The 14,145-nt window shown below is 40.2% G+C and overlaps 1 protein-coding gene and 1 long non-coding RNA gene across 8 annotated transcripts in view; both read left to right on the top strand.

Annotated features, from left to right (window-relative positions):
• Positions 1-14,145, top strand: part of RNF144B (ring finger protein 144B) — a 131,897-nt gene that overhangs the window by 76,395 nt on the left and 41,357 nt on the right. The window lies entirely within an intron of this gene.
• LOC118675299 lies at positions 5,848-8,254 on the top strand. Its single transcript, XR_004973857.1, has 4 exons — positions 5,848-5,866; positions 6,159-6,258; positions 7,320-7,457; positions 8,218-8,254. It is a non-coding gene; the product is annotated as an uncharacterized LOC118675299 (long non-coding RNA).

Raw genomic sequence — 14,145 nt, 5'->3', positions numbered from 1 at the left:
CATTAATCATTATCCAGAGAAATAAGCAATAATTGAGGTCTTTGATCATTCTAGTAAAAAGTGCTGCCAGGCATCAAAGTCATTAGTTCTGTAAAACATGCTTTCTACAGTCACTTCTAATCTTCCACAAGTTTATTAGAGGAATGTGTTTCCTTGTTATGATTTTTTTTAAAAAAGGATTTAAATTAGAGTGTTAACTTAAGGTTATTTCCCTTTGATTAGTATTCAAGGCAGGACTCCCCTAAGTTGAGTGCCAGGAGTTGGTTAACAACTAGAACTTGTGTTCCTATAAAACTGAAAGTTCACATTTGTATACTGGCCTCAATGCCTTTTTATTGAATATTATATGCTTCTAATATACCTGAGTACAAAGGTTTATAATTGACTTATAAATTGAAATTTTATTTTCTAATCCTTTAGTTTTGAGGAAATCAGTAACATCACTTTAAAACATTTTGGGTTATGGTTTCTTAATTTGTTTAATCATCTCCTAGAATGTCAACATTATTTCATGTTTAAAGTGTACTTATTGTTTCCTAAACTTGAATTTGCATTCCCAAAGAGTTATTAAATGAATCACTTTATACAGCAGTGATTTTAATCAACATCTAACCAGCAGACTCATTGCAACGCAAATTATGGATCTAATGAATTTGAATAATTATAATTAGGATTTTCTGTCATTCTGTTATTTCTACTTGTTAGATAATAGATCTAGGAGCATTTTTTAGACCCTAAAGATAGTTTACAAAGTTACATTATGAAAAAAAAATTGTCTTTAAATAATTTAATAGCAATGATAATGCTTTTAATATATTTTACATAAGCTTTGTAAAGAACTTGGAGAACAATCCTATGAGATAAATTGAGCAGGTCTGTGTCAGGGAGAAAGCAATGGTTTGTGTTCATGTCTTGCCAATGGTCACACTATGATGAGTGGCAGCCAGAAAAAGAATGCCAGACTCCTTGACAGTACTGTAATGCTCTTTCATTTGTCAGTAATTCTGAGCCGGCCTTCACTCCCTTATCTATGAGTCCCAAGAGAATGTACTTCCCTCTCAATTATTTGCATCAGTGGAGGTATATGTAAGAGAATAATTTATTATTTTGAATAGTCACTTTGTGTTTTGGTGCATCTGACAATGTGCCTAGGGCAGATGGCCACCCCCTGAGATCAAACCCAGTCACTCTCTGAGGTTCAGCTGGAGAAGGGCAGGAGATGGAAGGTGATTCATTAACTGACTAGGTGGTGTGTACTTGACTTGCCAATATTGGAAATAGACTTCTACTTACTTCAAATGCCAAAATGTTTGCCTCTTCCACACAAATACAAAGTTCATTCTCACAGGTTCCTTTTAATATTTACAATGCAGCAATTGTTAATGCAGATCCAAAGTCTCCTATTAATGTTACCAGCTTGTACTCTAATGTGTATTTCTGGCCTTTCATCCCATCAACCGACTGACAGTTTCAACAGCAAGAAATGAGGCTCTAAATAATGAACTTCAGATATGTATAAAGAGGTTGTACTTTGAGTTCCATTTTCTGCTTTTATGTTTTTCAATTTATCATTACAAGTTTATCAGTTTTCCTATTTTGTATATTAAAACTAGAATTTAGGCTTTATGAGAAGGAAATTAATTCTAATAGTCATTTCATTTTGTATCTCCTTAGTGATCTGGCACGATTCAAGGGTATATGTTCTTTTTGGAGGAGTGGATGGGTAGTTACCTTTAATGCTATTGAACACATTCACATAAAATGAACATGAAGGTTTTCTTCAGGTGAGTTATGAGACTTCTGATGATTGATCAACCTGGACTTATTTTTTTGTGTCTAAGTCAGTTTGTTTAACTGAAAGCAAACAAGTCCAGAAATCCACACACCACCCTGTATCATGTGTCCTGAATTCCAGCCGGGCCCTGGGACTTTGGCACCACCAGGGCATGTGAACGGAGTGTTGGGAGAGGGCTGGCAAATCTGGTGTCCTGGGTACAGAGCAAGTAGGCAGCGTCTTCTGTTCTCTCTGCCCTCTGCTAATCAGGTGGGGTGGGGTGGAGGTGACAGACACCCAGCTTGCCATAAGATGACTTCAGTTCTAGGCCTTCTTTTGCTCTTGACTTGTGTGTGATCCAGGGCCAACCATTTATCATACAGAATCATTTCATCCATCTTAGCTTTGGCTTAGGAGTAGTGGATGAGATCACGAATGTCAAAGTACTTCTAAGTACTGTTTGTTAGGAGGTGGGAGGAGAGGGAGCCATTGCAGTACTGTAGAGTATTGTGCTGTGCAAGCTATGGCTGTGAGCGTGGGTGTTGAGTTTTCAGCCAGACACCAATCCCAAAGGAGAAGAGGGGGCCAATAGATTTCAAACTAGTAAAAGTGTGTTGAGGCAGGAATGACCTCAATAAGTTACCTTCCTAGATTTATGTTGCTTTTTTCATGAAGAAGTATTTCACAAATAAACATTTAGCTAATTTTATGCTCAATTAAAATGGAGGATAAATGGAGAGAAAAATGCAGAATTCATATCAACACTATAGTTGGAGGGAGGCAGAGGTTTACATAAAACTTGCATTTACATGATGCCATTTACTTTCACATTTCATTTTGCTCTTCATATTACTCTAGAAAGTAGATGTTAATGTGCCCTTTCCCCATTTTACGATGGGAGATGACATTCAGGGGTAGGTGCCATGGCATCAGGTCATACAGTGGGTTGGCAGCAAAGCTAGAATTTGAACCTATGTGATGCATGAGCCAGCTCAGGACCTCTGAGCACTGTTTTAAAATTTTTGAAGTGGCTTAAAACAAAACATTTGTATTAGCCTCAGTTTCTGTACATCAGAAGTTTGGCATGATCTGGCTGGGCTCTCTCTGCTCAGGGTCTCGCTGGGCTAAAGATCCAGGGGTTGGCCAGGTATAGTCTCATTTGGGCTCAGGTTCTCATCCAAGCTCACTGGTTGTGGGCAGAATTTAATTCCTTCTTCCACCTTCCATGTGGCCCCCTACAACTGTAAGCCATGTCAAGTCCTTCTCATACTTCAGGTATCTTTGACTTCCTCTTCTGCCACAACTCTCTGACCTCTATTATTTTAAATTTAAAGTGGCTAATGGGAACATGTTTATGTTTGTCATTTATCAACAGGAAATTTAACTTTTTGCTGTTCTGTTTCCTTGCCCTGTGAAACTGACAGTTTGCAGACATGATAGTATCGTGTAGAAGAAATCACAAACTCAGAGAAGAAGGAAGAGCAATATCGAGCTTCCTACAAGGGAACCTTTGATCTAAAGTTTCAGTTGAGTCTGGCATGGCCAAGGTGTTAGCAGCAACCCTGCTTCTGGCTGGCGTTCATGGGAGATCCGCTTGGCCTTCAAAGGACACAGATTTCCCCAAATGGACTTAGAAGAAAGCCCGATCTCGTTTTTTAATTTAAAAATGTTCTAGTATTTTTTTAAATTTATTTTTCAATTGTAGTTGACATACAACATTATATTAGTTTCACATGTACAACCTAGTGATTGGATGATTATATACTTTATGAGGTGCTGATCTCTCTCTCTCTCTCTTTAACAAACTTTCAGAAGATTAAGGATCAGATTGAATCTCATGGTGATTTCAGGAAAGACAACTTCTTTCAATAGCTTTTTCAAAGTACAGGGTGGCCCAGCCGGCATGGCTCAGTGGTTGAGCATGGACCCATGAACCAGGAAATCGCAGTTCAATTCCCAGTCAGGGTGCATGCCCAGGTTGTGGGCTCGATCTCCAGTGTGGGACGTGCAGGAAGCAGCCAGTCAATGATTCTCTCTCATCATTGATGTTTCTATCTCTTTCTTCCTCTCTGAAATCAATAAAAAATATGTTTAAAAATAAATAAAAATAAAGTACAGAGTGGTGTTTCCACTCAAGTCAGACCAATAAAGCAATGGGGTTGAGTGAACCAGTTGCTGCCTGTTATGAGGGACCTGCACCAAAAGTCAAGGTCATCACCTCCTCCCCTTTCCTGCCCCAGTGCAGAATACAGACCCTCACCGATGCTTTAGAGGTTTGGGACTAGAATGGCCATTCCTCTGACTGGGAATGGAAGACCAGAGGTGGTGTGAGAACTCTACTAGTCCCTTGTGGCTTTGGACAATTTATCTCTGTCTCAGTTTTCTCATCTAGAAAACTGGAAATGATTCTTTTCTGGGTCCAATGCAAATCTAACTTTTTGTGTAAGATGGCAAAGATCACCAGTACCCACAATGCGACCCAGTACATAAGAATAGTTAGCACAAGGGAAATTCTTATTAGGCGAGAAATTGGTAATTGCCAGAAGAAGCTTCCATTTGCTGAATCATGGATAATTCCAGAAGCATGTGAACTATATTACCGGTTTACTTAAAATAAACAAATTCTAAGAACAATAGTTGAACTTCATGGTTTATTTATAGTTTTTGATGGTTGAAAAAAATTTACAACATAAGTTGCTTGGGGAATTTCCAGGGACATGTCCTCTAGTATTAAAAACATCAGAACCTCAGCATCCTTACTTGAAGCACACAATGGACTCTTTTGAATGTGTCAGTTTAAGGAGTCTTTTTAACATTCAGTTACTTGTTATTAATTAATTTTTCTGGTACACATTGCATGTTCTATGAGTTGAAACAAAGTTAAGGTAATAGTTAAGGTAACATGCATATGTGTTAATAGGTGGTATATAGGATATATATATATATATATATATATATATATATATACACACACACACACACACACACACACACACACACATACATACATAGACTCACACACACTCAAGTTGACCAATAAAGCAATGGATTTGATTAACCAGCTGCTGCCTGTTGTTGAGGGTGCTTGCATATATAACTGTGTGTGTGTGTGTGAATAGTTGAGTGTATGAATAGGCACATCTACTTAGGTACAAAGAAATTATCAGACTTAATAAATTTTATTTTCAAAAATAGAACTCAAAATTACTGGATTTCAAAAACAGCAAAATAAAAAGTGAAGGTTAAATATTCAAAAAATTTTGACTTTGGAACTAAAATGTGTTTACTTTTCCATGCATTACTTGAAACCCACAATAAGTTGTACTTACAGATAATTGCTTCCACTTGTGACAAAATGTTTCCATTTAGAGCTTTTAACATTTGAGAGAAGAAGCATTTCATTTTGAGTGGTCATACTAAAACTCACTTCTAGCATTCTTGTCTAATGCCACAAATATATCATAAGCAAGGAAGTAAAGCAGACTTGAAAAAAAATCTTCAGTCTTAATTTCTATTACCCATTAAACATTTTTAAAAATATTTATTGTTGAAAGTATTATATATGTCCCCTTTTCCCTCCATTGACCTCTCTCACCCCTCTCCCGGCCCCCCAATCTCAGGCCTTTACTACTTTATTGTCTGTGTCCATGGGTTGTGCATATATGCATCTGAGTTCATTGATTTCTTCCCACTACCTACACTCCCTTGCTTTCCCTCTGAGGTTTGACAGTCTGGTCCATGCTTCTATGTCTCTGGATCTATTTTTGTCCATCAGTTTATGTTGTTCGTTAGATTCCACATATGAGTGAGATCATATGATAGTTATCTTTCTCTGTCTAGCTTATTTCATTTAGTATACAGTAATGCTCTCCATGTTCATTCAACAGTTGTTGCAAATGGTATGAGTTTTTTTTTTTTTTTTTTTTACAGCTGCATAGTATTCCATTGTATAGGTGTACAGTTTTTTAATCCACTCATCTAAGACCTGTACTCGGAAAACTACAGGACGTTAAAAAAAAGAGAGAGGGAAGATATACACAAGTGGAAGAATATGCCATGTTCATGGATTGGTAGAATCAACATCATTAAAAGGTCCATACTACTCAAAGCAGTCTATAGATTCAAATACATTTAAAAAAATAAAATCGTTCAATTTTATTTGTCAATTATACCTCAATAAAGCTGAAATATAAATAAATAAGTAAATAAAAAAACTGTTGATTGCATCTTAAAATGGAAATGATGAAAAAAACAGAAATGATTTTATTCCTTCCATATTACCCACTCACAGTCTATAGGGCATTTCATTTTAAAGATAACACTATAAATTACATAAGTAAATTTAGCTTCTTAAGGTTCATCTTATTTCCTCTACTACCCACAGTGTAACCATTGGGTGCACCTAAGCCTGTTTGAGAAGCATGGGCCCATAGCTGCACACACTGAAGAAGGCAAGTCTATTAGGTTTCCAGTCTCACTACGAAGTAAGTATTCAGTGCCCTCTTTGTATAAACAAACGTGTGGCAACGAGTTGCCTAAAGTGAGTGGCTTAGTCGGGTTTAGGAAAAAGAACACATTGGGTTATAGCAAGATGACTAGCCATACTAGGTCCTGCCTCATGCATGCCAGGATGTGGGATGTGGAGGAGGATAGACATGGCTGGAACTTTTTGGTCAGGGGTTTACAGAGATGGTAACTGGATCAGGGTTTTGAAAGAGAATTAGGATTGGGATTACAAAGAAGACAAAGGCATTACGGAGAGGGGGCATAATGAGAGCAAGGTTCTTGGGGAGTGAGGAATAGCCAAATTGAGCTGAAACAAAGCACTTGCAGGGCACAGGAGAACCAGAAATGTTGAGGAAAGAGACCCTTGGCTGCCAGGCTCAGGAGCTTGTAGGGAGCCATTTAAGGTTCTGAGTTTGAGGGGTGATTATGTGCAAAGACACACTTTAGGAGGTTAGTCTGACAGCAGTGTGTTGGCTGAACTGTAAGGGAGAAAGCTTGAAGTAGTATGACCAGTTAGGGGACTAGTGAATTATTTAATGAAGGCCTGGTCCAGAGTACTGTCGGCAGAGAAAGGTGGGGTGGGGGGAGTTGGGGAGTGCAGAAGTAAATGAGAAAGAATACATACATACATACATACATACCTACATGTATATAATTCGATAGCATTTTGGTGGTTATAGAATAAGTGCTTTCTAAAAGTATTCCATTATACAATTATTTTCTTACTTAAACATATTGGTATCAGTGTCTACCCAAAGCCAGCTTAGGAAGGGTTTTGTTACTATGAGGCTTACTCATAGGACTTACCCTTAAATCATTTTTGGAACAAAGCAGAGAATAAATACAATTATTCATAGGCATGATGAGAGAAGCAGATCGAATGCAGAAAAATTGTATGGGAGATGTATTTCTACTTGGTTTCATAACTTTAGTTAATTCTTATGAAAATAGAGGGCACAGGAGAGTTTCTTAAATTAATGAATTTATTAGTGTTTAAAAAATGCTTTTGACCCAATCACCTTCTTTTCTGGGGAGAGAGAGTCAGGAGCATTGAAGTACACAACCAACTTAACAAAGACCGGAAAAGGAGCTGAATTCTGAAAGTGCTTTGAGGAAGTTAATTGACCATGTTGTTTTCATTTGCTTGGAAAGGAATTCCCTTTGAAAGCAAAATGAGGTGTGTCCTTCCCCTTACTCAGCTGCCACTCTGTCTTTTAACAAGATAAACTGATGTCATCTTATGTTATATACTCCCATTTTGTATATGAAGAACTAAAGCTTGTAGTGATACCACTTAACTTGGTGATTCTTTTTAATAACTGATGATTAGTCCATTCTGCCCTTTGCCCATGGAAACCATTTGCTCTCTGTAAGTCTGACACAATACTTGTTGGAGGCCTGCTTAATACAGCTGAACACAGACACCAGGCACCAGAGAGGAGGAATACAGAACTCTGGGCAATTTGGCCTCCTGTTAATCAATACCCATTATTTTAGAAGAAGAAAAGGAATAGCTGCATGTAATGATCAGAAACCAACAAGACCGTACTTGTAACAAATAGTGCCCCCCCATAGTTCTTGCATGCTGATCACTTAATACTCAGGGAAGCAAAGTAAAACTTGGAGAAGAGCTTGGAGATTTTTCCTAAGTTCTTCCATAAATATTGGCATATGCAAATATTTCTCTATTGATTTTGTTAATACTTTTGTTGTATTGAAAGGGTGAAGAATTGAGTCATATGAAGAAGTCCTTTAAAATTAAAAACAATCTCTGATTCTCAGAATGATGCCTTTATCTGGTTTTCCCTCAGTTGCTTCTTAATAACCCGATATTTGTCAGTTTTCTTAGTCTTTTCAAAGAGTGAGCTCTTGGATTTAATAATCTTGGGTTGAATGCTTCACTGATTTTTATTCTTTCTTGTCCTATCTAATAATAGAGAAACATGGTAATTAACCATAACTTCACTACCCTTCCCATTGGCTAATCAACAAGATATGCAAATTAACTGCCAACCAAGATGGCAGCCGGCAGCCAGGCAGCTGAAGCGAACAGGAGGCTTGCTTGCTCCAGTGATGGAGGAAGCCAACGTTCCCCGCCTGCCGCTGCCGGCCTCTGAGCTGCAGTCTAAGAAACACTGTTGCAATTATAGAAGGTAAATAAACCCCAGAAACCTGCTTTCAGCTGTCAGAGCTGGAGCTAGCAGGACTGCAACGGTGTTACAATTATAGAACCCAAACAAACCCAGATACCTGCTTTCAGCAGCCGAGGTCTCAGAGATGGAGCCGAGCCTCAGAGCTAAAGCCGGCTCTCAGTTCCAGTGACAGCCATAGAAGGTAAATAAATCCCAGAATTAAAAAAAAAAAAGAAGAAAAGGAGAGGTTGGGAGCTTCAGTCACCTGCCAGCCTGAAAACGGTCCTCAGCCCCTCAACCAGACTGGCCAGGCACCCCAGTGGGGACCCCCACCCTGAAGAGGGTGTGACCAGCTGCAAACAGCCATCATCCCCTCATCCAGGCTGGCCAGGCAGCCAAGCGGGACCTCCACACTGATCCGGGACACCCTTCAGGGCAAACCAGCTGGCCCTCACCCATGCACCAGGCCTCTATCCTATATAGTAAAAGGGTAATATGCAAACTGACTCTAACAGCAGAAGGACTGGGAATGACTGGTCACTGTGACACACACTGACCACCAGGGGCAGACGCTCAATGCAGGAGCTGCCCCTGGTGGTCAGGGCGCTCTCGCATGGGAGGAGCTCTGTTCAGCCACAAGCCAGGCTGATGGTTGCCAGTACAGCGGTGGTGGTGGGAGCCTCTCCTGCCTCCTCAGCTGCGCTAAGGATGTCCGACTGCAGTTTAGGCCTGCTCCTTGCTGGCAAGTGGACATCCCCCAAGGGCTGCCGGGCTGCCAGAGGGATGTCTGATTACCATCTTAGGCCCAATCCCCCGGGGAGCGGGCCTAAGCCAGCAGGTGGTCATCCCCTGAGGGGTCCCAGACTGTGAGAGGGCACAGGCCGGGCTGAGGGGACCCCCCCCCCCAAGTGCACAAATTTTTGTGCACCGGGCCTCTAGTTTAGTTATAAAAGCATTTAAAACTATGACTTTTCCTTTCAATATATAATGTTGTCATTGTTAGTTTTTCTACAAAATAATCACTATATTGATTTTTACTTTCACTCAGTGGATGTGGTTAGATAGGTGTATTTTCTTTTTCCTTAAAAATCTGACAAATTTCTAGGTGGGTTTATTTTTGCATTGGGGTCACACGTAGCCCATACAATATCCACTTTTGAGAATGTACTGAGAAATTATTTTGTGGAAAAAAAATTTGAAGGTATTCCATCAACAAGTATTTTCTCTGAAGGGTACAAATCTTATTTATTTATTTTTTGGCTTTATTGAGGTATAATTGACAAAATTGTACAATTTTATTTTATTTGTTAAAAATATTTTTTTAATTGACTTTAGAGAGGAAGGGAGAGGGAGAGAGAGATAGAAATATCAATGATGAGAGAAAAATCATACTGGGGACTGAGCCCACAACCCGGGCATGTGCCCTGACCAGGAGTTGAACTGTGACCTCTTGGTTCATAGGTCGACAGTTAACCACTGACCACACTGTCCGGGCAAAATGTAGAGTTTTAAAGTGTATATTGTTCATAGGTTTATTTCTGGGCTCTCTATTCTGTTCCATTGATCTATGTGTCTGTTTTTCTGCCACTGTGCTATTTTTATTATTAAAGCTGTATATAGTTTGATCAGAAAGTATAATGCCTCTAGCTTTTTTTTTTCTTTATCAAGATTGCTTTGGCTATTTGGAGACTTGTGGTTCCATACAAATTTTAGATTTTTTTTTTTACTTCTCTTTAAAATGCTATTGGCATTTTAATAGGGATTGGATGAATCTGTAGGTTGCTTTGGGTAGTGGACATTTTAATAATATTAATTCTTACAATCATGGACATTTATTTGTCTTCTTCAATTTCTTTATTAAAATCTTATAGATTTTAGTATACAGAGCTTTCACCTACTTGGTTAAATTGGTTCCTAGGTATTTTATTCTTTTGATGATAATGTGAATGAGATTGTTTATTTCTTTTTTAGATATTTAATCATTAGTCTATAAAAGTACAACTGATTTCTGCATGTTGATTTTGTATCTTGCAACTTTATGGAATATGTTGACTAGTTGTAACAGCTTTTGATGGAATTGGTAGGGTTTTTTAAAAAATAAATAATATGCCATTTGCAAATAGAGACAGTTTTACTTTTTTCTTTCTTTTTTTTTTTTTTTTTAATATATTTTATTGATTTTTTAAAGGGAAGAAGGGAGAGGGATAGAGAGTTAGAAACATCTATGAGAGAGATCGATCAGCTGCCTCCTGCACGCCCCCCACTGGGGATGTGCCCGCAACCAAGGTACATGCCCTTGACCGGAATCGAACCTGGGACCCTTGAGTCCGCAGGCTGACGCTCTATCCACTGAGCCAAACCGGTTCAGCTACTTTTTTCTTTCTAACTTGGATACTTTTTATTTCTTTTTCTTGCCCAATTGCTCTGGCTAGGACTTCCAATACTATGTTGTCTTATTCCTGATCTTAAAGAAAGATCTTTTAGCTTTTAATTATTGAATACTAGGGGCCTGGTGCACGAAATTCATGCACTGGGTGTGGCGGGGGGGTGGAAGGAGTGTCCCTCAGCCCAGCCTGCCCCCTCTCACATACTGGGAGCCCTCAGGCGTTGACCCCCATCATCCTCCAATCGCAGGATCGGTCCCTTGCCCAGGCCTGACGCCTCTGACAGAGGCGTCAGGCCTGGGCAGGGGACCCTCATTTCTCCCCATCACTGGTTCTGCCCCCAGCCCAGGCCTGAGGCCTCCGGCAGAGGTGTCAGGCCTGGGCAGGGGACCCCCAGCTCCCCGCGGTTGCAGGCTCTGCCCCTGCCCAGGCCTAACGCCTCTGGCCAAGGCATTAGACCTGGGCAGGGGACTCCCAGCTCCCCGCGATCTTCTGCTCTGCCCCTGCCCAGGCCTAATGCCTCTGGCCGAGGCGTCTGGCCCAGGCAGGGGGGACCCGCAGCGGCAGCAGCGCCGCGATCTCCCGCTCTGCCCCTGCTCAGGCCTAACACCTCTGGCCGAAGCATTAGGCCTGGGCAGGGGACCCCCAGCTCCCCGCGGTTGCAGGCTCCGCCCCTGCCCAGGCCTAACGCCTTTGGCCTAGGCGTCTGGCCCGGGCAGCGGGGACCCGCAGTGGCAGCGGGGGGGGGGGGGCGCCGCGATCGCGCGGGCTCCGCCCCTGCCCCTGCAGGATGCCTCTAGCTGAGGCGTCTGGCTCGGGCACTGGGGACCCGCAGCTACAGCGGCCCCGCGATCGTGGGCTCCGCTTTAGGCCCAGGCAAGGGACCCCTAGCTTCCAGGACTGCCAGCTTCGACCGTGCCCAGCTTCTATCGCTGGCTCCACCCCTACTTCCTGCTATCACTGGCCAGGGAGGCAAAGGTGCCTGATTCTCTGATCATGGCTGGGGGGCAGGGCAAAGGCGGCCCTGGCCGCCTTTGCCCTGCCCCCCACCTCTTAGCTCCCCCCTGGGTTTCTGATCACTGTCAGTGGCAGGGGGCTTCTTCCTGCTTTCTCTTTCGCCTCCCAGCATTGTGCCTACATATGCAAATTAGCCGCCATCTTTGTTGGCAGTTAACTGCCATCTCAGTTGGCAGTTAATTTGCATATAGCCCTGATTAGCCAATGAAAAGGGTAGCGCTGTATGCCAATTACCATTTTTTCTCTTTTATTAGTGTAGATAATGCTAAACATGGGTATGTCATATATGGCCTTTATTATGGTGAGGCACTGTTTCTCTTTACCCACTTTGTATCATGAATTCATGTTGGATTTTGTCAAATGCTTTTTCTGAGATAATCATATGATTTTTGTCCTTCATTTTGTTAATGTGGTGTATCACTTTGATTGATTTATGGATGTTGAACTATCTCTGCACCTCTAGGAATAAATCTCATGATCATGGTGCATGAGCCTTTCAATGTATTTTGTATTCAGCTTGCTAATATGTTTTTAAAGACTTTTACATTTATGTTCATCAGTCATATTGGCTGTAATTTTATTTTCTTATAGTGTCCTCATTGTCTGGTTTGGTACCTAGGTAATTCTGGTCATATAATATGAATTTGGAAATTTTCCTCCTCTTTGATTTTTTTGGAAGAGTTTGAGTAGGATTGTATTAGTTCTTCTTTAAAAGTTTGGTAGCATTCACCAGTGAAGCCATCTGATCCTGGACTTCCTTTTATTGGGAGGTTTTGATTACTGATTCAGATTTTTGTACTTCTTCGTTATTCAGTCTTAGTACTTGTATGTTTCTAGAAATGTATCCATTTTTTTCTAGGTTGTCCAATTTTTTGATGTGTAATTATTTATAGTTGTTTCTCATGATCCCTTATATTTGTGTGATATCAGTTGTAATGTTTTGTCTTTCATTTCTAATTTTATTTATTAGTATTATCTCTCTTTGTTTCTTGGTAAGTGTAGCTAAAGATTTGTCCATTTTGCTTGTCTTTTTTTAAAAAATAGCTCCATTTCATTAATCTGTCCTCTTGTCTTTTTAGTCTCTATTTCATTTATGTCTGCTCTGGTCTTTGTTATGTCCTTACTTCTACTAACACCAGTGATGGAGACATGGGAGTGGAGACTCTTCAGCTGGCAACTTGATTAAAGGGATTTTCTTTAACAAGTATAGGGGCTAAGCTATTGATGTCTTAGAAGAGGAAACATGGCAGCCTTAGAGAAGAAACAGTGTGGCATTGGTGCTGAAAGGAGCAATTAAACAATGGTCAAAGCTAATAATGAAAGCACATCCAAGAAATAGTAACCCAACCAAGGCTGGCAGAAGAGGGTTCAGAACCGTAGAATTCAGCCCAAACTTTCCCTTAGGCATTCTCTCCAATGCTTATGGAATTCTCTGGTAATATGTGTGAATCCAGTAACAGTAGGGATATTGAAAGACTTTTCAGCATTGATACATAATCTGAAGAATTAGTACTTGCCACATAATTTTATTTTTTCCATAGTGTGATGATAAAAGTTATAATGGATAGTATTTGAATGCCCACTATGTACTAGGTGCTTTGGCATGACCATTTAAAACAGCATTTGCTACTACTTACATGGTGTAAAGTATAATGATTTTTAATGAAAGAAGGGATTCTTACAAAGTTCAGATAATTTGCTATGGCAAATACAGGCCAAGTTTTGAACCTGGGTGTAAGCTCTGTGAAGGCAGATATCATAGCTGTTTTGTTCATTTGGTAACTCTGCTGCCTTGAAATGGTGTCTTTCACATAATAAGTGTGCATTAAATACTTGTGGAGTGAATGAATAAGTCCCATATCTGAATACTTTCCATTATCTTGTTATCATTTCATATTAAGATTAATTAGGAATTTGTACCATGGCTCTTCTAGTTCTCTATAGCAGATATTCTAAGGGGTTCAGAGATTTGGAAGATATTAGATGACTATAGTAATCTTTGACTGGTGAGCTGGAGGTCCTTGTAGGATGGGCAATTGGCTATGACTGGTATACGTTAGATATAAATAATGATGCATCCATAGAAGTAAACCATCACTTAGTAAATGATTTGTCCTTCCATTCAATAGATTTAATACAGGACTCTTTAACCAATGGGTTCCCTGGGAGATCCTCAGGAAGTTTGTCAACACTGAAACTGTATGCAAAATTGTGTTGTATATGTATTTTTCTGGAAAGATGTTTCCATCATTTTCAGGGGTCTGTGACACTAAAAAGATGAACAGTGTTCAATGGAACATTGATCATTTAAATTCTGGTGGTAGTGTCAGAC

Source organism: Myotis myotis, unplaced genomic scaffold (genome assembly GCF_014108235.1).
Source record: "Myotis myotis isolate mMyoMyo1 unplaced genomic scaffold, mMyoMyo1.p scaffold_m19_p_2, whole genome shotgun sequence".
Taxonomy (NCBI): domain Eukaryota; kingdom Metazoa; phylum Chordata; class Mammalia; order Chiroptera; family Vespertilionidae; genus Myotis; species Myotis myotis.
This window is presented reverse-complemented; position numbering and strand designations above follow the sequence as displayed.